This window comes from Vitis vinifera, chromosome 8, assembly GCF_030704535.1.
Source record: "Vitis vinifera cultivar Pinot Noir 40024 chromosome 8, ASM3070453v1".
Lineage (NCBI taxonomy): Eukaryota > Viridiplantae > Streptophyta > Magnoliopsida > Vitales > Vitaceae > Vitis > Vitis vinifera.
In genome coordinates, this window is record NC_081812.1 from 3,457,265 (window position 1) to 3,466,321 (window position 9,057).

The 9,057-nt window shown below is 32.5% G+C and overlaps 1 long non-coding RNA gene across 1 annotated transcript; it reads right to left on the minus strand.

Moving 5' to 3' along the window:
* Positions 1 to 3,852: 3,852 nt before the first annotated feature.
* On the minus strand, positions 3,853 to 5,936 carry LOC104879978 (uncharacterized). The gene is made up of 3 exons (XR_786335.3): positions 5,721 to 5,936; positions 4,596 to 5,366; positions 3,853 to 4,510 (listed from the first exon to the last, which is right to left on the minus strand). It is a non-coding gene; the product is annotated as an uncharacterized LOC104879978 (long non-coding RNA).
* Positions 5,937 to 9,057: the final 3,121 nt, after the last annotated feature.

Sequence of the window (9,057 nt, forward strand, 5' to 3'; positions counted from 1 at the left end):
TTGCTAGGTTCTTTATGATACAAGTGGCTTATTGGAAAAGAACATAGATCATCTTCACTTTGATTTGATCCAACTCCTCTTATAATGCAGTTGCAAGCTTCCTTAGTTGTTTGCCTCCAATTTGCTCGACCACTTCCAGAAGCAAGCTAGCCCTTTATCCTTAGGTGCATTTGATTCGCAGAAGCAAAGTGTTGAGACAAAGTTTAAGGTAATTTCCTAGAGTTGGATATATTGTGCATTTAGCTACAAACTATTTTTCAATTACAAGCCACCTAATATGAAATTTGGAACAATACTACAGTATGTGAAGTAATAATGTGTAAAACTTGCTCTCTTTTAACAATTTAATTGATTTAAAATTGTAAATAGTATTTGCATAAGTACCTGTTAATGTGGTTATTTGGATTCTTGCATGCATATATGGTAGTTTGGCAATCATAATGTGTTTTTTTGTTGTTTGATGAAGGTCCTTTATGCATCTGTGATAAGATGAATATCAATTGTTCACCCCATAGTGTTTTATGTAATGCTATGTTTTTAAGTAGTTTGTGTATGAATGTTATTTAATTTATAACAAATTACATGTTTAGAAAACTTGTCATAGAAAACATGTTGATCGGTCATGAAAATTTAAATATTCAAACTATTTTCTTGTTCCTATATATTTTCTCAGAAAATAAACATAGATATGAATATGTAAAAATAAATTTTAGGTCTAGAGAAAAGGTTAAGCATGCAGTTAGAATGAAATATATTTGGTTTTGCTTAAATGTAGTATTGTCAGGAGTTATCTTAATTAGTTGTCACTGTGAATTAGAAGCTTCATAGTTTATGTCAAAAATATTTGAGGTTGGTATATGTGGTCATCTCACTCTTGAAGAGCTTTTCCCCTATCCAGTTATGGCATGAATCCAAGGACTTCAAAAGCTAGTCCAACACTCCTCTACCCACTTTGATCCATTTCTGATAACCTTTGCCTTTTTCCACTATATATACACTCCTCTACCCCTTGAGTCGTCCAACTCTAACCTCAAAACACTTGGACTCAGTAAGGACCAACCTTGAGTTTTGTACGCCCCTTGGATCCATCTCATTTCTCTCTATATTCCTCATTACTTCTAGACATGCAACACTAGCTAGCTACCTATGTTTAGTATTCATTGATACAAACACAAACACAAACACTTATTTATTTTGATGAATTTGATACAAACACAAACACATGCAACCACAAGCATATCTAGGTATGTCTCAGGTTAATGATGGTAGTAGATGTGTTGATATGGGTGGAAAAAGGAAAGAAATAAATAGGTTTGAAATGCAAAACAACCCTGTTGTGAGCTCTTCAAGAGTAGAGTGCACATCACAAAACACATTTTTCTTTTGGAAAAAAGGACACAGTTTTTATACATGTCCACATTGGCAGACACATTAAAACAAACTCATTGCCTCATTAAAAGAGAAAAGAATAGACTTGCCACAATGTTTTTTAGAACTGAATTTCCAATGAGGTTGGTTGCACAAATGCCCTTACTTGTGTCTAAACTATGTTCAAGCTAATGAGTCTGTTGCATAAAATTTTCAAATAATTTCTTATTTTCTGAACAATAAAAACCTAAGATGATCTCTCGATGAAGCCTTTCCTAGCCATCACCCAGTAGAGGAGAATTTGAACCTATGATGCCACCATATGTGCAAAGTGGCAATGTAAAAAACTTGCATATGTTAAAGGTTGATTGTGGAGGAGAGCTGTAGAATATATGATATAGCTAAGGTCGGTTAAAGTAGTACCTAAGGTCAATTAAGATAGTACCTAAGGTAGATTAAGGTGGAACCTAAGGGCTATTAAGGTAATACTTAAGGTATAGTTCACAAAAAACCAAATGTGAACCAATTGAACACACAAAATAATCACATAATGACATGCTCTAAGGGTCACAAAGGAAGGTCTGAGGCTTCGCATAGGTAGAACCCAACTTTAACTAAGGTAGTACTTAAGGTCGGTTAAGATAGTACCTAAAGTAGATTAAGGTGGTACCTAAGGGCTATTAAGGTAGTACCTATGATACAATCCTCGAAATAACAATGTGACTTGCAACCAGATATGCTGTAAGTTCCATCAGGATTCAATATGACTTGTGGGTCCTATGGTTATTTGGGAATAATATGGTTCCCACAACCCAACACAAAAGTTCAATTCCACCATTGACTCCAAAATCATTTATGTGCTCCATTTCAAATAGATGAACTAAAGAACAACAAATGAAAATTATTTACCTTCAGATTTCGGTTTGGGGTTAGGGCAAAATGCCACTCAATGACAGGAAGAGATATCTTGTTCACGAATCCAATATTTTAGATTCCACCTTTCCATTCCGGTACGCGCTACTGTAGTAAATTCACAATCATAGATGCTCCTCTTGAAGCCGTCTTTTAACCAGACCTTTTTAGGATGGAATGCTCCATTTCATTGCACTTTTATGTGGACAAGAGAGAAACATGTAGGTTGGAGCTTTGGATTAATGTTTTTTTTTTCTCTCTCAAATAAGACAATTTTTAGGAATTTTTAGATGGGTCTCGGGATCATGTGGGTGATGAAACCAAGAGAGAGAGAGAGAAATGTTCCCAAATCAGAGAGAAGAAAAGTTTCAGATTAGGGAAATTACAACTGGTTGTCGAGTTGGGTGATTTTTCATAGGTTTCAAATTCAAATTTTTCTATTTTATAAATTTTCAATATCTCATATGACATGGAGGGCTTCCTGCTAATATGGAGATAGGGTTGTAGCTGATATGAAGGCATGGAGGGGCAATCTAGGAACATAAAATGGAGTTAACAAAGAGTGCATGAGAAAGATAATATTTTCCCCTTTGACGGTCAAATCTCATATTCTAGTTGATTGGAATTTGATTGTCATATTACTTTCAAATAGCCACCAACAAACACAACTTTCCCAAAATTCAAAATTTTGATAGTAATATTATCTCACCACACCTTATTTTTCCCCAAGATATCATTATTTAGTACCCATTTGAATGTACTTATTTTTTTAATTAAAAAATGCTATAGAAAAATAGAAGATTTTTACAAAAAGAAATAAAATATAGATTTACTTCATATCTTTAAAAATTACTTTAAAATTTAAAATTTAATGAAGTAAAAGTTTTTTGATATCTCCATTTTTTAAAATAATTTTTTAAATTATTATTTTTTTCTCTCCTATTGTTATTTTTATTTTTTATTTAAAGAAAAAGGATGAACAACATCAGGATGCTTTAGATTTTTTATCCTTATCAAGGAAGCAAGGGCAATTTTATAGCTTCCCGTTTTGCCAGAAAATAAAAATTAATACTTACTATTTAATGAATTAATTTGATAAGTTAAATTATTTTTAGGTCGTTAGCTTAAAACTTATTATCTGTCTTTTACTTTAAGTATTAAAGTTGTTTGATAAAATTAATTTAAAACTTATCGTAAATTATAAAATTGACATATTTACCCCTATTAATTTTAACTAATATTTATCTTATTGATTTTAATTCATATTTATTTTTAATGATTTTAAACAATAAATTTATTTATAAAAACATTCATATTTAAAGTATGGTAGATATATAAAATAACCATAAAATATTTAGTTAAAAAAAAACAAGTCATGTACGTGGAATCATAATCTAAAATATACTCTTACTCATGAGGGAAAAAATTTGAAATTAAGATAAAATTAACTATTTTGACTTAATATTTAAAATTAAAAATAACTTTAAATTATTTTATCAAATATATTTAATATAATTAATGAATTAAATTAAGTTATTAAGTCATGTCAACTTAGTTTACCAAACAACCTTCGTCACAAAAATCACTTCATAAAAAATATTCTAATATCATAATCGCACATAGTTGTTAAAAACCCTCAATTACATGACCAAGCTCAAAGACAGGTAAAAAGCTCTTGACATCCTCCTTGTAGCCACACCGTGACACCTCCTTAATAATCGCCCATATAAGATCAGAGTATGATGGGAACTCCACCACAGCAAAAAATGCTACTGGCAGGCGTGCTACTGCATATGCCGGAAATGCAGCATTTTCACTTCATCTATAAGGACAAAGAAATGTCCCCCACGTACACAAACTCATCGTGATCAACATGCCTTCTATGGATATGAGGAGAGATGTCAAACCCAGCAAAAGCTTCCAGGGCAAGTCCGTACCAAAATCTTTATCTTGGTACCTAGAGGTGAGAATGGCGAGAAATATTGCGACTAAGGAGGCTAATTACTGAGGAGCCCAGGAACAACATTAACTGATGAAATTGACCTGCTGGTTGTTTTTCCCACGAGGGTGCTGCAATGGAGCAGGAACTGGACGTGCTAGTTATCCACGCGCCACAACCCATTTTCTATCCCATCTGTGTGCATCTCCTTAAGGGTGGACATCTTTTGGAGACGGGTTTTCCTTCTTGTGGCCGATGAAGAAATTACTGAGGGGCATCGAATTCATCATGCTACATTGAAGCCAAATACAAAGTCTAAGTTGGAAGTTTTTTCAATAAAGAAAACTGAAGATATTTCAAGGCAAAGAGACCATACCAGCTTAGCACCTCCATTCATGCTCCTTTGCTGCAAATTAAACTGATGGTTGCCTTTTAAAAGATCACTCCCTGCACCAGGGGGCAACAAAGAAGAGTACTGCAGCAAACCAGCTCTTAAACAGCGGCCAATGCTTTTGTGTATATGAAATTTCATCAGTAGTTGCTCTCTTCTGCTCAGTGACCTCTGCAGTAACATTAGTTTCTCGCCATTCTCACCTTTAGGTACCAAAGGCAAAGCTTTTGGTAGAGACTTGCCTAGAAAGCTTTTGTTGGGTTTAACATCTCTTTTCATATCCATAGCAGCCATGCTGTTCACTTTATGTACGGGGGGCCACTTCTTTCTTCTTATAGATGAAGTGAAATATGCTGCAATCCCAGTATATGCAGTAGCATGCCTGCCTGTAACATTTTTTGCTATGGTGCAGTTCCCATTTTACTTTGATCTTATTTGGGAGATTTATAAGGAGGTGTCACAGTGTAGCTACTAGCTAGTATGAGCAACTTATGACAAAAATATGTAACTTCTGGGTCCAAAAAAAACTTCTACATGTGCATCTCATGATGCACTCTTTGTTCGGATTTCAGAGTTAAGGCTGGCCATATTTGCAAGGTTAGGTCTAGGCATAGTCAAGGCTGCAGCCTTGCCACAGAGCAAGTGCTCTCGGCAAGGCATTGTAAAGAGCTTACATGGAAGGGGGGAGAGTCCTTGCTTGCTGACTGACCCAGTTAACAAGGGCTTTATGAAGATGGATTCTTTGAGAAGAAAAATCTGTCCAGCACAACAATAGAAGTTGTCATCAAACTAACACAAGTAGTACGTAATTAAGGCTATATTTAACAATTGACTTCTTCGATCTTAATTAAAACAGATTAATAATATTTCAAGTTCTTGAACAGACTTTTGTTTTATTAAACATAAAAACCATTTTCGAAATCGTTTTTTTTAGAATTGTTTTTAAGAACACTTTCAAAGCACAGCCTAAGAAATTTATAGTAAGAAAGCAAAGAATTGCATAGAGTTTTGCAGGGTTCCATGATAGTAGAAGTGCCATTCCCACTGATTTGCCACTTCTATATATTCTATATCATAGCATAAAAGAAAAAGCAGGCCAAGAATGCTCACCAAAGTGTTCGCCAGCCATGGCACAGTGAAGATAGTGTTTCAATTCCCTTCTGCAATAAATCAAACATTTCCATGGTTGATGCTGCTGAATGGACAGCAGCACTGAGTACCTTATTTATCTTTCACATTGAACTTCTCCTCAGCTTCTACATTGCAGTGCCACGCCTCTGAACTAGAGCTCTTGGCCTTGTGAGTTGATCCTGCCCTGATGAAAGGCAACCGATATATAGAGAAACAAACCCCCACTCTGTATATGACAACTTGTATGGACCCCCACAAATCTCTTCTTTTCCTCCCTCAGCATATTGAGATTGATACCTTGCTCCACATCCGAGAAAAGAAAAGAAAAGAAAAGAACCATTATATTTCCCCTTTACTTTCTTTTTCTTTCCCCTTTTTCTTTTCGGAGATCAAGAAGCGTTAAAGAAGAAAAAAGAGAACTAAGTCGATCGACAACTTGCTCGAGACTGGTAAAAGAATATATTGACCCCAAAGGCCTTGCTTCCCACCTTGAAATATCAACTAGAATATCAAAATAAACTTGAGCGGCAATCTTTTACATCAGGACAAAAAGAGTTGATTTATCGATTCAGTAGCATGGCGGGTTAGAAGCCTAACCTAGCCTAATTAAGGAGTATGCATATTAAATCCAAATCCTATAAGCTCAAGCTTTTTGAAAAATTGATTATTCAATATAGTATCAAAGCTTAGTTTGGTGGGAGGTCATGGACCTCTTCATAATTTGTATGTTTGTTTCCCTTATTGGTATCTAATTCGTCCGAACATGGGATCGCATCTACGTGAAGGAGGAGGTTATGAAACACGATATGCATTACGAACTCAAATCATGCGAGCTTAAACTTATAGAAAAATTAATTGTGCAACATGCCCAACTCAATAGGTATATATGCAACTCGGTTCGCAAGGGTTTTTCATGATATTAAATAAATTATAATAGAGTTTCTTAATAAATGTAATGTTTATTTCAAAATTATAAAATATAAATTATATTATAGAATAAAATTTTAAAAGCTAAGTATGTATCAAAGCTATTAAAGATATCATTAGTTATTAATTTAATATAAATAATTATTCTAAACTTGAGTTTCACTATTTAAAAATATTTTAATAATTAAATAAGAGTGATAAAATTATCAATGTAGTGTAATCATAAAAATGTTAGAGCTTTTTCATTCTTTTTATGTTTTTTATATTTTAAATAAAATAATAAATATTATAATTGAAAAAAGTAATAATATATAAATTTGGATTTTGACCCATTGTTTGTGCTTTCAACCCATATCATCCCCGATATATAATAATAATAATAATAATAATAATAATAATAATAATAATAATAATAATAATTGATTAAAAGAAATAAAATACTTCCCATATTTATAAATTTATCTCCACCAATGTTTTTTGTTTGAAAAATAACTCATTTTTGACATAAATGTTCATAACTATTTCAAGTATTTAAAGTATATTTAAAACGAAAATGTTATTTTTACAAAATAATAATAAGGACATTTTTGTCCAAATGAGATAAAAAAAATGAAGGGTTAGATTTCCAAAATTGAGTTTCCAACTATCTTTTTAATCAAATAACTTTTTTTTAATCTAAGCCCAATCCTAACTCGTTATGCTAACCTGAAATCATCATAATATATTGAGTTACATATTTTTCCAACTTAAACCCAAGTCTAACTTGTTTACACATTATACAGGCTAACCCAATCCTCAAATTGCATTAGGATGATATTTATTTTTATTTTTATCTTACTTAAAAAATAGTTAAAAAAAATAGGGAAAATTAGTAAAAATTGTATTTAACATGAGAAAAAATTTTGGGAACATGAATTCAAGGATTGGCGCAACTCTCTTTACTAAAAAAATATTTATTTTTAATATTTTACTTTAAAATTAGTAAAAAAAAAGAGGACAAATTAGTAAAATTTAATTTAAATATTTTTAAAAATTATATTTCACATGGGAAAAATTTTGGAACATGAATCCAAGGGTTGATGTAACTCTCTTTGTTTAAAAATATTTATTTTTCATTTTTTAATTAAAAAAAATAGTAAACCCATGCAAGTTACAACCCTTTATTGAAAATGATATCTTAACGTAGGTATGAGAAAAATCCATTACACATCCCCTCTACTTTCCTTCTTTTATCTTTTATTTTTTATTTTTTTTAAATTATCTGTTGGTAGCATTAATTAAGAAGAAACAAATGCAGGGTTCAAAATATCGGCCGAGTCTGGTACGACTCGACCGAGTCGTATCCACCTTGACGCCGACCGTGACGAGTCCGATACCAGATACATTTTATGCCTAGACTCGGCCTTGAATCGGTTGGACTCAGATGACTCGACTGATATTCCGAGTTAACTCGGTCGACTCGGAAAAAAAAAAAAAAAACAATCAACAGATTCTGAAATCCATCAAAACAAGAATCAACATTATCAGAGAAATCAGGAGTGAAGATTTTTCATCTTTGGTGCGCTGCTGGTGCCGCAACGGTGACTGAACGCCGACTAAACAACCCTCCTTCCGAGTTTAGGAGTAGAGAAGAGCTTTGTGCAGTGAAGGAAAGAGGATTTGACGGCACCACCGGCGGAACCAACGTCGTGAGCGTCCACGATGGAGGGCAAGATAGGAGAAGAGAGAGGTGGTCATGGCGGTTTCACTCTCTGCAGATCGCACTCTCTGCTTTTAGTGGAGGGCAGGATAGGAGAAGATAGATCTTGAGGCTAAGGATTGGTGATCCTATGTGGCTCAGCACCATGACATTTTTTTACGGGTTTAGCCCACCAGATTAGGCCCAGCCCAAGTTCAATTCATGAAAGCCTGTGGTCCATGTATTTCTGTATAAAAAAATAAAAAAATAAAAAATTGGTGTTTTATGGAAAAAAAAATGATTTCTTCAAAAATATATTAAGAAAAATAAATTTTTCATGCATGATTTTTTATAAAAATATAAATAAAAAAATAAAATATAATTAAAATTAATTATATATAAAAAAATTAAATTAAAATTTGTTTAAAGAATCATATAAGAATAATGTATTATTATTACCTTGGAAGGAGATTGATAATTTAAGTAATTGCTTAAAATAATAATTATGTTGATGTATTAGTCTAAATTGATAATTTTTTTTTATTTATTCACCCCGTCTATAGATCTTACCTCTAAAGGTCATATTGATTATAGTTGACTTCAAGTTTATTTCGAGACCGATATATTTACTTTTATTAGTATTATCATAAATAACTATGAGCAAATACTTTTAAAACTATTTAAATAATGTTAAATGTAATATAATTTTAT